Genomic DNA, 18,917 nt, shown 5'->3' with positions numbered 1-18,917 from the left:
TTTCTCGGTTTGCGGGAATCAACTAGCCCTGTAGGTTTTGTGTTTTTCTCAGCAAGCGAGCTGCTGAAGCGAGTCTCCTGCCTTTTCCACCACTTTGTGCGAGGCTGATAAAGATGGTGTTTTTCACATCTGCAGTAGAAAGAGCAAAGGTGTAGCGGGCTAGTTTGCTGCCTTTGTCTCTCAGAGCAGTAGAGACCACAGCGCTTTGTTTGTCACAGTGAACAGTGCAGTCAGCTTTCTCGGCTTGATAGAATGAACCTCCTTGTTGGTTTTCTGTGTTCGCAGTAAGCAAGGAAGCTACTGTAGACACTTTTCTGCCTTTTCCAGCACCGCTTCACATTCTGCCACTGTTGCTGTTAGTCCTTTCTCCAGACTTTTTGGATTGATTTCTAGGTAAGTGCTATGTGGAAAGCACAACTTGTTTTGTTTTTCTCTTTTTTTTTGCGGAGAAAAGAGTGCAATCAGCTACCTTTTGCTGTGCTTGTGCTTTCCGGATTTCGTCCAAGCACAAGCCCTCTTGGTGCTTTCAGTGTTGCCAGCAATTAGAGAAGCTGCTACAGCAACTTTCCTGCCTTCTCCAGTACTGGGTGAGACTCTGCTACAGTTGGCGTTTTTCGTGTCCATAGAAGCAAGAGCAAATATGTTACTGGTTTTTTGCTTGATTTCCATGGGTGTGCTCTGTAGAACACACAGCTTGGTTTGGCAGAGTGAACGCTGCAGCAAGCCTTCTGTTGGTGGGCTTGTGCATTTTTCTGCTTTTGCCAGAATGAACAAGGCCTGGTGGTTTTTTTCCTCAGCAAGTCAAGAAGCTGCTGCAGACGCTTTGCCACTTTTTTCAAGCAGTGGCTGAGATTCTCATATAGCTTGTGTTTTTCATGTCTGCGGAAGCACGAGCAAACTTGCTACTGTTTTATTTGCTTCGTTTCCATGAAAGTGCTCTCTAGAACACGCAGCTTTGTTGTGCAGAGTGGACACCGCAGTCAGCTTTCTGTTGGTGTACTCGTGCTTTCTTGCTTTGTGCCAAGCATGAGTCCTGTTGGTTTTAGTGGGTCCTAGCAAGCAAAGAAGCAGCTGCATCAACTTTCCTGCTTTCTCCAGCACTGGCTGAGATTCTGCTGCAGATGGTGTTTGCCATGTGTGCAGTAGCAAGTAGAAAGGTGTGGCTATTTCGCTCCATTTCTCTTGCAGAGCAGTAGAGGGCACAGAGCTTCCTTTTGCAAAGAGTGCAGTCAGCTTTCTTGCTGTGTGCTTCTGCTTGTGCCGGAATGAACAGGGCCATTGCTTTTCTGTGTTCCCAGCCAGCCAAGAAGCTGCTGCAGCAACTTTCCTGCTTTCTCCAGCACTGGCTGAGATTCTGCTGCAGATGGTTGTTTGCCATGTGTGGAGTAGCAAGTACAAAGGTGTTACTGCCTTCTTGGCTTGATTTCCATGGGTGTGCTCTGTAGAACACACAGCTTGGTTTGGCAGAGTAAACAGTGCAGTCAGCTTTCTGTAGTGTGCTTCTGCTTTCTCGGTTTGCGGGAATCAACTAGCCCTGTAGGTTTTGTGTTTTTCTCAGCAAGCGAGCTGCTGAAGCGAGTCTCCTGCCTTTTCCACCACTTTGTGCGAGGCTGATAAAGATGGTGTTTTTCACATCTGCAGTAGAAAGAGCAAAGGTGTAGCGGGCTAGTTTGCTGCCTTTGTCTCTCAGAGCAGTAGAGACCACAGCGCTTTGTTTGTCACAGTGAACAGTGCAGTCAGCTTTCTCGGCTTGATAGAATGAACCTCCTTGTTGGTTTTCTGTGTTCGCAGTAAGCAAGGAAGCTACTGTAGACACTTTTCTGCCTTTTCCAGCACCGCTTCACATTCTGCCACTGTTGCTGTTAGTCCTTTCTCCAGACTTTTTGGATTGATTTCTAGGTAAGTGCTATGTGGAAAGCACAACTTGTTTTGTTTTTCTCTTTTTTTTTTGCGGAGAAAATAGTGCAATCAGCTACCTTTTGCTGTGCTTGTGCTTTCCAGATTTCGTCCAAGCACAAGCCCTCTTGGTGCTTTCAGTGTTGCCAGCAATTAGAGAAGCTGCTACAGCAACTTTCCTGCCTTCTCCAGTACTGGGTGAGACTCTGCTACAGTTGGCGTTTTTCGTGTCCATAGAAGCAAGAGCAAATATGTTACTGGTTTTTTGCTTGATTTCCATGGGTGTGCTCTGTAGAACACACAGCTTGGTTTGGCAGAGTGAACGCTGCAGCAAGCATTCTGTTGGTGGGCTTGTGCATTTTTCTGCTTTTGCCAGAATGAACAAGGCCTGGTGGTTTTTTTCCTCAGCAAGTCAAGAAGCTGCTGCAGACGCTTTGCCACTTTTTTCAAGCAGTGGCTGAGATTCTCATATAGCTTGTGTTTTTCATGTCTGCGGAAGCACGAGCAAACTTGCTACTGTTTTATTTGCTTCGTTTCCATGAAAGTGCTCTCTAGAACACGCAGCTTTGTTGTGCAGAGTGGACACCGCAGTCAGCTTTCTGTTGGTGTACTCGTGCTTTCTTGCTTTGTGCCAAGCATGAGTCCTGTTGGTTTTAGTGGGTCCTAGCAAGCAAAGAAGCAGCTGCATCAACTTTCCTGCTTTCTCCAGCACTGGCTGAGATTCTGCTGCAGATGGTGTTTGCCATGTGTGCAGTAGCAAGTAGAAAGGTGTGGCTATTTCGCTCCATTTCTCTTGCAGAGCAGTAGAGGGCACAGAGCTTCCTTTTGCAAAGAGTGCAGTCAGCTTTCTTGCTGTGTGCTTCTGCTTGTGCCGGAATGAACAGGGCCATTGCTTTTCTGTGTTCCCAGCCAGCCAAGAAGCTGCTGCAGCAACTTTCCTGCTTTCTCCAGCACTGGCTGAGATTCTGCTGCAGATGGTTTTTTGCCATGTGTGGAGTAGCAAGTACAAAGGTGTTACTGCCTTCTTGGCTTGATTTCCATGGGTGTGCTCTGTAGAACACACAGCTTGGTTTGGCAGAGTAAACAGTGCAGTCAGCTTTCTGTAGTGTGCTTCTGCTTTCTCGGTTTGCGGGAATCAACTAGCCCTGTAGGTTTTGTGTTTTTCTCAGCAAGCGAGCTGCTGAAGCGAGTCTCCTGCCTTTTCCACCACTTTGTGCGAGGCTGATAAAGATGGTGTTTTTCACATCTGCAGTAGAAAGAGCAAAGGTGTAGCGGGCTAGTTTGCTGCCTTTGTCTCTCAGAGCAGTAGAGACCACAGCGCTTTGTTTGTCACAGTGAACAGTGCAGTCAGCTTTCTCGGCTTGATAGAATGAACCTCCTTGTTGGTTTTCTGTGTTCGCAGTAAGCAAGGAAGCTACTGTAGACACTTTTCTGCCTTTTCCAGCACCGCTTCACATTCTGCCACTGTTGCTGTTAGTCCTTTCTCCAGACTTTTTGGATTGATTTCTAGGTAAGTGCTATGTGGAAAGCACAACTTGTTTTGTTTTTCTCTTTTTTTTTGCGGAGAAAAGAGTGCAATCAGCTACCTTTTGCTGTGCTTGTGCTTTCCGGATTTCGTCCAAGCACAAGCCCTCTTGGTGCTTTCAGTGTTGCCAGCAATTAGAGAAGCTGCTACAGCAACTTTCCTGCCTTCTCCAGTACTGGGTGAGACTCTGCTACAGTTGGCGTTTTTCGTGTCCATAGAAGCAAGAGCAAATATGTTACTGGTTTTTTGCTTGATTTCCATGGGTGTGCTCTGTAGAACACACAGCTTGGTTTGGCAGAGTGAACGCTGCAGCAAGCCTTCTGTTGGTGGGCTTGTGCATTTTTCTGCTTTTGCCAGAATGAACAAGGCCTGGTGGTTTTTTTCCTCAGCAAGTCAAGAAGCTGCTGCAGACGCTTTGCCACTTTTTTCAAGCAGTGGCTGAGATTCTCATATAGCTTGTGTTTTTCATGTCTGCGGAAGCACGAGCAAACTTGCTACTGTTTTATTTGCTTCGTTTCCATGAAAGTGCTCTCTAGAACACGCAGCTTTGTTGTGCAGAGTGGACACCGCAGTCAGCTTTCTGTTGGTGTACTCGTGCTTTCTTGCTTTGTGCCAAGCATGAGTCCTGTTGGTTTTAGTGGGTCCTAGCAAGCAAAGAAGCAGCTGCATCAACTTTCCTGCTTTCTCCAGCACTGGCTGAGATTCTGCTGCAGATGCTGTTTGCCATGTGTGCAGTAGCAAGTAGAAAGGTGTGGCTATTTCGCTCCATTTCTCTTGCAGAGCAGTAGAGGGCACAGAGCTTCCTTTTGCAAAGAGTGCAGTCAGCTTTCTTGCTGTGTGCTTCTGCTTGTGCCGGAATGAACAGGGCCATTGCTTTTCTGTGTTCCCAGCCAGCCAAGAAGCTGCTGCAGCAACTTTCCTGCTTTCTCCAGCACTGGCTGAGATTCTGCTGCAGATGGTTGTTTGCCATGTGTGGAGTAGCAAGTACAAAGGTGTTACTGCCTTCTTGGCTTGATTTCCATGGGTGTGCTCTGTAGAACACACAGCTTGGTTTGGCAGAGTAAACAGTGCAGTCAGCTTTCTGTAGTGTGCTTCTGCTTTCTCGGTTTGCGGGAATCAACTAGCCCTGTAGGTTTTGTGTTTTTCTCAGCAAGCGAGCTGCTGAAGCGAGTCTCCTGCCTTTTCCACCACTTTGTGCGAGGCTGATAAAGATGGTGTTTTTCACATCTGCAGTAGAAAGAGCAAAGGTGTAGCGGGCTAGTTTGCTGCCTTTGTCTCTCAGAGCAGTAGAGACCACAGCGCTTTGTTTGTCACAGTGAACAGTGCAGTCAGCTTTCTCGGCTTGATAGAATGAACCTCCTTGTTGGTTTTCTGTGTTCGCAGTAAGCAAGGAAGCTACTGTAGACACTTTTCTGCCTTTTCCAGCACCGCTTCACATTCTGCCACTGTTGCTGTTAGTCCTTTCTCCAGACTTTTTGGATTGATTTCTAGGTAAGTGCTATGTGGAAAGCACAACTTGTTTTGTTTTTCTCTTTTTTTTTGCGGAGAAAATAGTGCAATCAGCTACCTTTTGCTGTGCTTGTGCTTTCCAGATTTCGTCCAAGCACAAGCCCTCTTGGTGCTTTCAGTGTTGCCAGCAATTAGAGAAGCTGCTACAGCAACTTTCCTGCCTTCTCCAGTACTGGGTGAGACTCTGCTACAGTTGGCGTTTTTCGTGTCCATAGAAGCAAGAGCAAATATGTTACTGGTTTTTTGCTTGATTTCCATGGGTGTGCTCTGTAGAACACACAGCTTGGTTTGGCAGAGTGAACGCTGCAGCAAGCATTCTGTTGGTGGGCTTGTGCATTTTTCTGCTTTTGCCAGAATGAACAAGGCCTGGTGGTTTTTTTCCTCAGCAAGTCAAGAAGCTGCTGCAGACGCTTTGCCACTTTTTTCAAGCAGTGGCTGAGATTCTCATATAGCTTGTGTTTTTCATGTCTGCGGAAGCACGAGCAAACTTGCTACTGTTTTATTTGCTTCGTTTCCATGAAAGTGCTCTCTAGAACACGCAGCTTTGTTGTGCAGAGTGGACACCGCAGTCAGCTTTCTGTTGGTGTACTCGTGCTTTCTTGCTTTGTGCCAAGCATGAGTCCTGTTGGTTTTAGTGGGTCCTAGCAAGCAAAGAAGCAGCTGCATCAACTTTCCTGCTTTCTCCAGCACTGGCTGAGATTCTGCTGCAGATGGTGTTTGCCATGTGTGCAGTAGCAAGTAGAAAGGTGTGGCTATTTCGCTCCATTTCTCTTGCAGAGCAGTAGAGGGCACAGAGCTTCCTTTTGCAAAGAGTGCAGTCAGCTTTCTTGCTGTGTGCTTCTGCTTGTGCCGGAATGAACAGGGCCATTGCTTTTCTGTGTTCCCAGCCAGCCAAGAAGCTGCTGCAGCAACTTTCCTGCTTTCTCCAGCACTGGCTGAGATTCTGCTGCAGATGGTTGTTTGCCATGTGTGGAGTAGCAAGTACAAAGGTATTACTGCCTTCTTGGCTTGATTTCCATGGGTGTGCTCTGTAGAACACACAGCTTGGTTTGGCAGAGTAAACAGTGCAGTCAGCTTTCTGTAGTGTGCTTCTGCTTTCTCGGTTTGCGGGAATCAACTAGCCCTGTAGGTTTTGTGTTTTTCTCAGCAAGCGAGCTGCTGAAGCAAGTCTCCTGACTTTTCCACCACTTTGTGCGAGGCTGATAAAGATGGTGTTTTTCACATCTGCAGTAGAAAGAGCAAAGGTGTAGCGGGCTAGTTTGCTGCCTTTGTCTCTCAGAGCAGTAGAGACCACAGCGCTTTGTTTGTCACAGTGAACAGTGCAGTCAGCTTTCTCGGCTTGATAGAATGAACCTCCTTGTTGGTTTTCTGTGTTCGCAGTAAGCAAGGAAGCTACTGTAGACACTTTTCTGCCTTTTCCAGCACCGCTTCACATTCTGCCACTGTTGCTGTTAGTCCTTTCTCCAGACTTTTTGGATTGATTTCTAGGTAAGTGGCTATGTGGAAAGCACAACTTGTTTTGTTTTTCTCTTTTTTTTTGCGGAGAAAAGAGTGCAATCAGCTACCTTTTGCTGTGCTTGTCCTTTCCGGATTTCGTCCAAGCACAAGCCCTCTTGGTGCTTTTCAGTGTTGCCAGCAATTAGAGAAGCTGCTACAGCAACTTTCCTGCCTTCTCCAGTACTGGGTGAGACTCTGCTACAGTTGGTGTTTTTCGTTGTCCATAGAAGCAAGAGCAAATATGTTACTGGTTTTTTGCTTGATTTCCATGGGTGTGCTCTGTAGAACACACAGCTTGGTTTGGCAGAGTGAACGCTGCAGCAAGCCTTCTGTTGGTGGGCTTGTGCATTTTTCTGCTTTTGCCAGAATGAACAAGGCCCTGGTGGTTTTTTTTCCTCAGCAAGTCAAGAAGCTGCTGCAGACGCTTTGCCACTTTTTTCAAGCAGTGGCTGAGATTCTCATATAGCTTGTGTTTTTCATGTCTGCGGAAGCACGAGCAAACTTGCTACTGTTTTATTTGCTTCGTTTCCATGAAAGTGCTCTCTAGAAACACGCAGCTTTGTTGTGCAGAGTGGACACCGCAGTCAGCTTTCTGTTGGTGTACTCGTGCTTTCTTGCTTTGTGCCAAGCATGAGTCCTGTTGGTTTTAGTGGGTCCTAGCAAGCAAAGAAGCAGCTGCATCAACTTTCCTGCTTTTTCCAGCACTGGCTGAGATTCTGCTGCAGATGGTGTTTGCCATGTGTGCAGTAGCAAGTAGAAAGGTGTGGCCATTTCGCTCCATTTCTCTTGCAGAGCAGTAGAGGGCACAGAGCTTCCTTTTGCAAAGAGTGCAGTCAACTTTCTTGCTGTGTGCTTCTGCTTGTGCCGGAATGAAACAGGGCCATTGCTTTTCTGTGTTCCCAGCCAGCCAAGAAGCTGCTGCAGCAACTTTCCTGCTTTCTCCAGCACTGGCTGAGATTCTGCTGCAGATGGTTGTTTGCCATGTGTGGAGTAGCAAGTACAAAGGTGTTACTGCCTTCTTGGCTTGATTTCCATGGGTGTGCTCTGTAGAACACACAGCTTGGTTTGGCAGAGTAAACAGTGCAGTCAGCTTTCTGTAGTGTGCTTCTGCTTTCTCGGTTTGCGGGAATCAACTAGCCCTGTAGGTTTTGTGTTTTTCTCAGCAAGCGAGCTGCTGAAGCGAGTCTCCTGCCTTTTCCACCACTTTGTGCGAGGCTGATAAAGATGGTGTTTTTCACATCTGCAGTAGAAAGAGCAAAGGTGTAGCGGGCTAGTTTGCTGCCTTTGTCTCTCAGAGCAGTAGAGACCACAGCGCTTTGTTTGTCACAGTGAACAGTGCAGTCAGCTTTCTCGGCTTGATAGAATGAACCTCCTTGTTGGTTTTCTGTGTTCGCAGTAAGCAAGGAAGCTACTGTAGACACTTTTCTGCCTTTTCCAGCACCGCTTCACATTCTGCCACTGTTGCTGTTAGTCCCTTTCTCCAGACTTTTTGGATTGATTTCTAGGTAAGTGCTATGTGGAAAGCACAACTTGTTTTGTTTTTCTCTTTTTTTTTGCGGAGAAAATAGTGCAATCAGCTACCTTTTGCTGTGCTTGTGCTTTCCAGATTTCGTCCAAGCACAAGCCCTCTTGGTGCTTTCAGTGTTGCCAGCAATTAGAGAAGCTGCTACAGCAACTTTCCTGCCTTCTCCAGTACTGGGTGAGACTCTGCTACAGTTGGCGTTTTTCGTGTCCATAGAAGCAAGAGCAAATATGTTACTGGTTTTTTTGCTTGATTTCCATGGGTGTGCTCTGTAGAACACACAGCTTGGTTTGGGCAGAGTGAACGCTGCAGCAAGCCTTCTGTTGGTGGGCTTGTGCATTTTTCTGCTTTTGCCAGAATGAACAAGGCCTGGTGGTTTTTTTTCCTCAGCAAGTCAAGAAGCTGCTGCAGACGCTTTGCCACTTTTTTCAAGCAGTGGCTGAGATTCTCATATAGCTTGTGTTTTTCATGTCTGCGGAAGCACGAGCAAACTTGCTACTGTTTTATTTGCTTCGTTTCCATGAAAGTGCTCTCTAGAACACGCAGCTTTGTTGTGCAGAGTGGACACCGCAGTCAGCTTTCTGTTGGTGTACTCGTGCTTTCTTGCTTTGTGCCAAGCATGAGTCCTGTTGGTTTTAGTGGGTCCTAGCAAGCAAAGAAGCAGCTGCATCAACTTTCCTGCTTTCTCCAGCACTGGCTGAGATTCTGCTGCAGATGCTGTTTGCCATGTGTGCAGTAGCAAGTAGAAAGGTGTGGCTATTTCGCTCCATTTCTCTTGCAGAGCAGTAGAGGGCACAGAGCTTCCTTTTGCAAAGAGTGCAGTCAGCTTTCTTGCTGTGTGCTTCTGCTTGTGCCGGAATGAACAGGGCCATTGCTTTTCTGTGTTCCCAGCCAGCCAAGAAGCTGCTGCAGCAACTTTCCTGCTTTCTCCAGCACTGGCTGAGATTCTGCTGCAGATGGTTGTTTGCCATGTGTGGAGTAGCAAGTACAAAGGTGTTACTGCCTTCTTGGCTTGATTTCCATGGGTGTGCTCTGTAGAACACACAGCTTGGTTTGGCAGAGTAACAGGCAGTCAGCTTTCTGTAGTGTGCTTCTGCTTTCTCGGTTTTGCGGGAATCAACTAGCCCTGTAGGTTTTGTGTTTTTCTCAGCAAGCGAGCTGCTGAAGCGAGTCTCCTGCCTTTTCCACCACTTTGTGCGAGGGCTGATAAAGATGGTGTTTTTTCACATCTGCAGTAGAAAGAGCAAAGGTGTAGCGGGCTAGTTTGCTGCCTTTGTCTCTCAGAGCAGTAGAGACCACAGCGCTTTGTTTGTCACAGTGAACAGTGGCAGTCAGCTTTCTCGGCTTGATAGAATGAACCTCCTTGTTGGTTTTCTGTGTTCGCAGTAAGCAAGGAAGCTACTGTAGACACTTTTCTGCCTTTTCCAGCACCGCTTCACATTCTGCCACTGTTGCTGTTAGTCCTTTCTCCAGACTTTTTGGATTGATTTCTAGGTAAGTGCTATGTGGAAAGCACAACTTGTTTTGTTTTTCTCTTTTTTTTTTGCGGAGAAAATAGTGCAATCAGCTACCTTTTGCTGTGCTTGTGCTTTCCAGATTTCGTCCAAGCACAAGCCCTCTTGGTGCTTTCAGTGTTGCCAGCAATTAGAGAAGCTGCTACAGCAACTTTCCTGCCTTCTCCAGTACTGGGTGAGACTCTGCTACAGTTGGCGTTTTTCGTGTCCATAGAAGCAAGAGCAAATATGTTACTGGTTTTTTGCTTGATTTCCATGGGTGTGCTCTGTAGAACACACAGCTTGGTTTGTCAGAGTGAACGCTGCAGCAAGCCTTCTGTTGGTGGGCTTGTGCATTTTTCTGCTTTTGCCAGAATGAACAAGGCCTGGTGGTTTTTTTCCTCAGCAAGTCAAGAAGCTGCTGCAGACGCTTTGCCACTTTTTTCAAGCAGTGGCTGAGATTCTCATATAGCTTGTGTTTTTCATGTCTGCGGAAGCACGAGCAAACTTGCTACTGTTTTATTTGCTTCGTTTCCATGAAAGTGCTCTCTAGAACACGCAGCTTTGTTGTGCAGAGTGGACACCGCAGTCAGCTTTCTGTTGGTGTACTCGTGCTTTCTTGCTTTGTGCCAAGCATGAGTCCTGTTGGTTTTAGTGGGTCCTAGCAAGCAAAGAAGCAGCTGCATCAACTTTCCTGCTTTCTCCAGCACTGGCTGAGATTCTGCTGCAGATGGTGTTTGCCATGTGTGCAGTAGCAAGTAGAAAGGTGTGGCCATTTCGCTCCATTTCTCTTGCAGAGCAGTAGAGGGCACAGAGCTTCCTTTTGCAAAGAGTGCAGTCAACTTTCTTGCTGTGTGCTTCTGCTTGTGCCGGAATGAACAGGGCCATTGCTTTTCTGTGTTCCCAGCCAGCCAAGAAGCTGCTGCAGCAACTTTCCTGCTTTCTCCAGCACTGGCTGAGATTCTGCTGCAGATGGTTGTTTGCCATGTGTGGAGTAGCAAGTACAAAGGTGTTACTGCCTTCTTGGCTTGATTTCCATGGGTGTGCTCTGTAGAACACACAGCTTGGTTTGGCAGAGTAAACAGTGCAGTCAGCTTTCTGTAGTGTGCTTCTGCTTTCTCGGTTTGCGGGAATCAACTAGCCCTGTAGGTTTTGTGTTTTTCTCAGCAAGCGAGCTGCTGAAGCGAGTCTCCTGCCTTTTCCACCACTTTGTGCGAGGCTGATAAAGATGGTGTTTTTCACATCTGCAGTAGAAAGAGCAAAGGTGTAGCGGGCTAGTTTGCTGCCTTTGTCTCTCAGAGCAGTAGAGACCACAGCGCTTTGTTTGTCACAGTGAACAGTGCAGTCAGCTTTCTCGGCTTGATAGAATGAACCTCCTTGTTGGTTTTCTGTGTTCGCAGTAAGCAAGGAAGCTACTGTAGACACTTTTCTGCCTTTTCCAGCACCGCTTCACATTCTGCCACTGTTGCTGTTAGTCCTTTCTCCAGACTTTTTGGATTGATTTCTAGGTAAGTGCTATGTGGAAAGCACAACTTGTTTTGTTTTTCTCTTTTTTTTTTGCGGAGAAAAGAGTGCAATCAGCTACCTTTTGCTGTGCTTGTGCTTTCCAGATTTCGTCCAAGCACAAGCCCTCTTGGTGCTTTCAGTGTTGCCAGCAATTAGAGAAGCTGCTACAGCAACTTTCCTGCCTTCTCCAGTACTGGGTGAGACTCTGCTACAGTTGGCGTTTTTCGTGTCCATAGAAGCAAGAGCAAATATGTTACTGGTTTTTTGCTTGATTTCCATGGGTGTGCTCTGTAGAACACACAGCTTGGTTTGGCAGAGTGAACGCTGCAGCAAGCCTTCTGTTGGTGGGCTTGTGCATTTTTCTGCTTTTGCCAGAATGAACAAGGCCTGGTGGTTTTTTTCCTCAGCAAGTCAAGAAGCTGCTGCAGACGCTTTGCCACTTTTTTCAAGCAGTGGCTGAGATTCTCATATAGCTTGTGTTTTTCATGTCTGCGGAAGCACGAGCAAACTTGCTACTGTTTTATTTGCTTCGTTTCCATGAAAGTGCTCTCTAGAACACGCAGCTTTGTTGTGCAGAGTGGACACCGCAGTCAGCTTTCTGTTGGTGTACTCGTGCTTTCTTGCTTTGTGCCAAGCATGAGTCCTGTTGGTTTTAGTGGGTCCTAGCAAGCAAAGAAGCAGCTGCATCAACTTTCCTGCTTTCTCCAGCACTGGCTGAGATTCTGCTGCAGATGGTGTTTGCCATGTGTGCAGTAGCAAGTAGAAAGGTGTGGCTATTTCGCTCCATTTCTCTTGCAGAGCAGTAGAGGGCACAGAGCTTCCTTTTGCAAAGAGTGCAGTCAGCTTTCTTGCTGTGTGCTTCTGCTTGTGCCGGAATGAACAGGGCCATTGCTTTTCTGTGTTCCCAGCCAGCCAAGAAGCTGCTGCAGCAACTTTCCTGCTTTCTCCAGCACTGGCTGAGATTCTGCTGCAGATGGTTGTTTGCCATGTGTGGAGTAGCAAGTACAAAGGTATTACTGCCTTCTTGGCTTGATTTCCATGGGTGTGCTCTGTAGAACACACAGCTTGGTTTGGCAGAGTAAACAGTGCAGTCAGCTTTCTGTAGTGTGCTTCTGCTTTCTCGGTTTGCGGGAATCAACTAGCCCTGTAGGTTTTGTGTTTTTCTCAGCAAGCGAGCTGCTGAAGCGAGTCTCCTGACTTTTCCACCACTTTGTGCGAGGCTGATAAAGATGGTGTTTTTCACATCTGCAGTAGAAAGAGCAAAGGTGTAGCGGGCTAGTTTGCTGCCTTTGTCTCTCAGAGCAGTAGAGACCACAGCGCTTTGTTTGTCACAGTGAACAGTGCAGTCAGCTTTCTCGGCTTGATAGAATGAACCTCCTTGTTGGTTTTCTGTGTTCGCAGTAAGCAAGGAAGCTACTGTAGACACTTTTCTGCCTTTTCCAGCACCGCTTCACATTCTGCCACTGTTGCTGTTAGTCCTTTCTCCAGACTTTTTGGATTGATTTCTAGGTAAGTGCTATGTGGAAAGCACAACTTGTTTTGTTTTTCTCTTTTTTTTTTGCGGAGAAAAGAGTGCAATCAGCTACCTTTTGCTGTGCTTGTGCTTTCCAGATTTCGTCCAAGCACAAGCCCTCTTGGTGCTTTCAGTGTTGCCAGCAATTAGAGAAGCTGCTACAGCAACTTTCCTGCCTTCTCCAGTACTGGGTGAGACTCTGCTACAGTTGGCGTTTTTCGTGTCCATAGAAGCAAGAGCAAATATGTTACTGGTTTTTTGCTTGATTTCCATGGGTGTGCTCTGTAGAACACACAGCTTGGTTTGGCAGAGTGAACGCTGCAGCAAGCCTTCTGTTGGTGGGCTTGTGCATTTTTCTGCTTTTGCCAGAATGAACAAGGCCTGGTGGTTTTTTTCCTCAGCAAGTCAAGAAGCTGCTGCAGACGCTTTGCCACTTTTTTCAAGCAGTGGCTGAGATTCTCATATAGCTTGTGTTTTTCATGTCTGCGGAAGCACGAGCAAACTTGCTACTGTTTTATTTGCTTCGTTTCCATGAAAGTGCTCTCTAGAACACGCAGCTTTGTTGTGCAGAGTGGACACCGCAGTCAGCTTTCTGTTGGTGTACTCGTGCTTTCTTGCTTTGTGCCAAGCATGAGTCCTGTTGGTTTTAGTGGGTCCTAGCAAGCAAAGAAGCAGCTGCATCAACTTTCCTGCTTTCTCCAGCACTGGCTGAGATTCTGCTGCAGATGCTGTTTGCCATGTGTGCAGTAGCAAGTAGAAAGGTGTGGCTATTTCGCTCCATTTCTCTTGCAGAGCAGTAGAGGGCACAGAGCTTCCTTTTGCAAAGAGTGCAGTCAGCTTTCTTGCTGTGTGCTTCTGCTTGTGCCGGAATGAACAGGGCCATTGCTTTTCTGTGTTCCCAGCCAGCCAAGAAGCTGCTGCAGCAACTTTCCTGCTTTCTCCAGCACTGGCTGAGATTCTGCTGCAGATGGTTGTTTGCCATGTGTGGAGTAGCAAGTACAAAGGTATTACTGCCTTCTTGGCTTGATTTCCATGGGTGTGCTCTGTAGAACACACAGCTTGGTTTGGCAGAGTAAACAGTGCAGTCAGCTTTCTGTAGTGTGCTTCTGCTTTCTCGGTTTGCGGGAATCAACTAGCCCTGTAGGTTTTGTGTTTTTCTCAGCAAGCGAGCTGCTGAAGCGAGTCTCCTGCCTTTTCCACCACTTTGTGCGAGGCTGATAAAGATGGTGTTTTTCACATCTGCAGTAGAAAGAGCAAAGGTGTAGCGGGCTAGTTTGCTGCCTTTGTCTCTCAGAGCAGTAGAGACCACAGCGCTTTGTTTGTCACAGTGAACAGTGCAGTCAGCTTTCTCGGCTTGATAGAATGAACCTCCTTGTTGGTTTTCTGTGTTCGCAGTAAGCAAGGAAGCTACTGTAGACACTTTTCTGCCTTTTCCAGCACCGCTTCACATTCTGCCACTGTTGCTGTTAGTCCTTTCTCCAGACTTTTTGGATTGATTTCTAGGTAAGTGCTATGTGGAAAGCACAACTTGTTTTGTTTTTCTCTTTTTTTTTTGCGGAGAAAAGAGTGCAATCAGCTACCTTTTGCTGTGCTTGTGCTTTCCAGATTTCGTCCAAGCACAAGCCCTCTTGGTGCTTTCAGTGTTGCCAGCAATTAGAGAAGCTGCTACAGCAACTTTCCTGCCTTCTCCAGTACTGGGTGAGACTCTGCTACAGTTGGCGTTTTTCGTGTCCATAGAAGCAAGAGCAAATATGTTACTGGTTTTTTGCTTGATTTCCATGGGTGTGCTCTGTAGAACACACAGCTTGGTTTGGCAGAGTGAACGCTGCAGCAAGCCTTCTGTTGGTGGGCTTGTGCATTTTTCTGCTTTTGCCAGAATGAACAAGGCCTGGTGGTTTTTTTCCTCAGCAAGTCAAGAAGCTGCTGCAGACGCTTTGCCACTTTTTTCAAGCAGTGGCTGAGATTCTCATATAGCTTGTGTTTTTCATGTCTGCGGAAGCACGAGCAAACTTGCTACTGTTTTATTTGCTTCGTTTCCATGAAAGTGCTCTCTAGAACACGCAGCTTTGTTGTGCAGAGTGGACACCGCAGTCAGCTTTCTGTTGGTGTACTCGTGCTTTCTTGCTTTGTGCCAAGCATGAGTCCTGTTGGTTTTAGTGGGTCCTAGCAAGCAAAGAAGCAGCTGCATCAACTTTCCTGCTTTCTCCAGCACTGGCTGAGATTCTGCTGCAGATGGTGTTTGCCATGTGTGCAGTAGCAAGTAGAAAGGTGTGGCTATTTCGCTCCATTTCTCTTGCAGAGCAGTAGAGGGCACAGAGCTTCCTTTTGCAAAGAGTGCAGTCAGCTTTCTTGCTGTGTGCTTCTGCTTGTGCCGGAATGAACAGGGCCATTGCTTTTCTGTGTTCCCAGCCAGCCAAGAAGCTGCTGCAGCAACTTTCCTGCTTTCTCCAGCACTGGCTGAGATTCTGCTGCAGATGGTTGTTTGCCATGTGTGGAGTAGCAAGTACAAAGGTGTTACTGCCTTCTTGGCTTGATTTCCATGGGTGTGCTCTGTAGAACACACAGCTTGGTTTGGCAGAGTAAACAGTGCAGTCAGCTTTCTGTAGTGTGCTTCTGCTTTCTCGGTTTGCGGGAATCAACTAGCCCTGTAGGTTTTGTGTTTTTCTCAGCAAGCGAGCTGCTGAAGCGAGTCTCCTGCCTTTTCCACCACTTTGTGCGAGGCTGATAAAGATGGTGTTTTTCACATCTGCAGTAGAAAGAGCAAAGGTGTAGCGGGCTAGTTTGCTGCCTTTGTCTCTCAGAGCAGTAGAGACCACAGCGCTTTGTTTGTCACAGTGAACAGTGCAGTCAGCTTTCTCGGCTTGATAGAATGAACCTCCTTGTTGGTTTTCTGTGTTCGCAGTAAGCAAGGAAGCTACTGTAGACACTTTTCTGCCTTTTCCAGCACCGCTTCACATTCTGCCACTGTTGCTGTTAGTCCTTTCTCCAGACTTTTTGGATTGATTTCTAGGTAAGTGCTATGTGGAAAGCACAACTTGTTTTGTTTTTCTCTTTTTTTTTTGCGGAGAAAAGAGTGCAATCAGCTACCTTTTGCTGTGCTTGTGCTTTCCGGATTTCGTCCAAGCACAAGCCCTCTTGGTGCTTTCAGTGTTGCCAGCAATTAGAGAAGCTGCTACAGCAACTTTCCTGCCTTCTCCAGTACTGGGTGAGACTCTGCTACAGTTGGCGTTTTTCGTGTCCATAGAAGCAAGAGCAAATATGTTACTGGTTTTTTGCTTGATTTCCATGGGTGTGCTCTGTAGAACACACAGCTTGGTTTGGCAGAGTGAACGCTGCAGCAAGCCTTCTGTTGGTGGGCTTGTGCATTTTTCTGCTTTTGCCAGAATGAACAAGGCCTGGTGGTTTTTTTCCTCAGCAAGTCAAGAAGCTGCTGCAGACGCTTTGCCACTTTTTTCAAGCAGTGGCTGAGATTCTCATATAGCTTGTGTTTTTCATGTCTGCGGAAGCACGAGCAAACTTGCTACTGTTTTATTTGCTTCGTTTCCATGAAAGTGCTCTCTAGAACACGCAGCTTTGTTGTGCAGAGTGGACACCGCAGTCAGCTTTCTGTTGGTGTACTCGTGCTTTCTTGCTTTGTGCCAAGCATGAGTCCTGTTGGTTTTAGTGGGTCCTAGCAAGCAAAGAAGCAGCTGCATCAACTTTCCTGCTTTCTCCAGCACTGGCTGAGATTCTGCTGCAGATGGTGTTTGCCATGTGTGCAGTAGCAAGTAGAAAGGTGTGGCTATTTCGCTCCATTTCTCTTGCAGAGCAGTAGAGGGCACAGAGCTTCCTTTTGCAAAGAGTGCAGTCAGCTTTCTTGCTGTGTGCTTCTGCTTGTGCCGGAATGAACAGGGCCATTGCTTTTCTGTGTTCCCAGCCAGCCAAGAAGCTGCTGCAGCAACTTTCCTGCTTTCTCCAGCACTGGCTGAGATTCTGCTGCAGATGGTTGTTTGCCATGTGTGGAGTAGCAAGTACAAAGGTGTTACTGCCTTCTTGGCTTGATTTCCATGGGTGTGCTCTGTAGAACACACAGCTTGGTTTGGCAGAGTAAACAGTGCAGTCAGCTTTCTGTAGTGTGCTTCTGCTTTCTCGGTTTGCGGGAATCAACTAGCCCTGTAGGTTTTGTGTTTTTCTCAGCAAGCGAGCTGCTGAAGCGAGTCTCCTGCCTTTTCCACCACTTTGTGCGAGGCTGATAAAGATGGTGTTTTTCACATCTGCAGTAGAAAGAGCAAAGGTGTAGCGGGCTAGTTTGCTGCCTTTGTCTCTCAGAGCAGTAGAGACCACAGCGCTTTGTTTGTCACAGTGAACAGTGCAGTCAGCTTTCTCGGCTTGATAGAATGAACCTCCTTGTTGGTTTTCTGTGTTCGCAGTAAGCAAGGAAGCTACTGTAGACACTTTTCTGCCTTTTCCAGCACCGCTTCACATTCTGCCACTGTTGCTGTTAGTCCTTTCTCCAGACTTTTTGGATTGATTTCTAGGTAAGTGCTATGTGGAAAGCACAACTTGTTTTGTTTTTCTCTTTTTTTTTGCGGAGAAAAGAGTGCAATCAGCTACCTTTTGCTGTGCTTGTGCTTTCCGGATTTCGTCCAAGCACAAGCCCTCTTGGTGCTTTCAGTGTTGCCAGCAATTAGAGAAGCTGCTACAGCAACTTTCCTGCCTTCTCCAGTACTGGGTGAGACTCTGCTACAGTTGGCGTTTTTCGTGTCCATAGAAGCAAGAGCAAATATGTTACTGGTTTTTTGCTTGATTTCCATGGGTGTGCTCTGTAGAACACACAGCTTGGTTTGGCAGAGTGAACGCTGCAGCAAGCCTTCTGTTGGTGGGCTTGTGCATTTTTCTGCTTTTGCCAGAATGAACAAGGCCTGGTGGATTTTTTCCTCAGCAAGTCAAGAAGCTGCTGCAGACGCTTTGCCACTTTTTTCAAGCAGTGGCTGAGATTCTCATATAGCTTGTGTTTTTCATGTCTGCGGAAGCACGAGCAAACTTGCTACTGTTTTATTTGCTTCGTTTCCATGAAAGTGCTCTCTAGAACACGCAGCTTTGTTGTGCAGAGTGGACACCGCAGTCAGCTTTCTGTTGGTGTACTCGTGCTTTCTTGCTTTGTGCCAAGCATGAGTCCTGTTGGTTTTAGTGGGTCCTAGCAAGCAAAGAAGCAGCTGCATCAACTTTCCTGCTTTCTCCAGCACTGGCTGAGATTCTGCTGCAGATGGTGTTTGCCATGTGTGCAGTAGCAAGTAGAAAGGTGTGGCTATTTCGCTCCATTTCTCTTGCAGAGCAGTAGAGGGCACAGAGCTTCCTTTTGCAAAGAGTGCAGTCAGCTTTCTTGCTGTGTGCTTCTGCTTGTGCCGGAATGAACAGGGCCATTGCTTTTCTGTGTTCCCAGCCAGCCAAGAAGCTGCTGCAGCAACTTTCCTGCTTTCTCCAGCACTGGCTGAGATTCTGCTGCAGATGGTTGTTTGCCATGTGTGGAGTAGCAAGTACAAAGGTGTTACTGCCTTCTTGGCTTGATTTCCATGGGTGTGCTCTGTAGAACACACAGCTTGGTTTGGCAGAGTAAACAGTGCAGTCAGCTTTCTGTAGTGTGCTTCTGCTTTCTCGGTTTGCGGGAATCAACTAGCCCTGTAGGCTTTGTGTTTTTCTCAGCAAGCGAGCTGCTGAAGCGAGTCTCCTGCCTTTTCCACCACTTTGTGCGAGGCTGATAAAGATGGTGTTTTTCACATCTGCAGTAGAAAGAGCAAAGGTGTAGCGGGCTAGTTTGCTGCCTTTGTCTCTCAGAGCAGTAGAGACCACAGCGCTTTGTTTGTCACAGTGAACAGTGCAGTCAGCTTTCTCGGCTTGATAGAATGAACCTCCTTGTTGGTTTTCTGTGTTCGCAGTAAGCAAGGAAGCTACTGTAGACACTTTTCTGCCTTTTCCAGCACCGCTTCACATTCTGCCACTGTTGCTGTTAGTCCTTTCTCCAGACTTTTTGGATTGATTTCTAGGTAAGTGCTATGTGGAAAGCACAACTTGTTTTGTTTTTCTCTTTTTTTTTGCGGAGAAAAGAGTGCAATCAGCTACCTTTTGCTGTGCTTGTGCTTTCCGGATTTCGTCCAAGCACAAGCCCTCTTGGTGCTTTCAGTGTTGCCAGCAATTAGAGAAGCTGCTACAGCAACTTTCCTGCCTTCTCCAGTACTGGGTGAGACTCTGCTACAGTTGGCGTTTTTCGTGTCCATAGAAGCAAGAGCAAATATGTTACTGGTTTTTTGCTTGATTTCCATGGGTGTGCTCTGTAGAACACACAGCTTGGTTTGGCAGAGTGAATGCTGCAGCAAGCCTTCTGTTGGTGGGCTTGTGCATTTTTCTGCTTTTGCCAGAATGAACAAGGCCTGGTGGATTTTTTCCTCAGCAAGTCAAGAAGCTGCTGCAGACGCTTTG

Source organism: Prinia subflava, unplaced genomic scaffold, assembly GCF_021018805.1.
Source record: "Prinia subflava isolate CZ2003 ecotype Zambia unplaced genomic scaffold, Cam_Psub_1.2 scaffold_70_NEW, whole genome shotgun sequence".
In the NCBI taxonomy this organism is placed as follows: domain Eukaryota; kingdom Metazoa; phylum Chordata; class Aves; order Passeriformes; family Cisticolidae; genus Prinia; species Prinia subflava.
The sequence above is the reverse complement of the archived record's forward strand: the minus strand, read 5'-3'. Positions refer to the sequence as shown.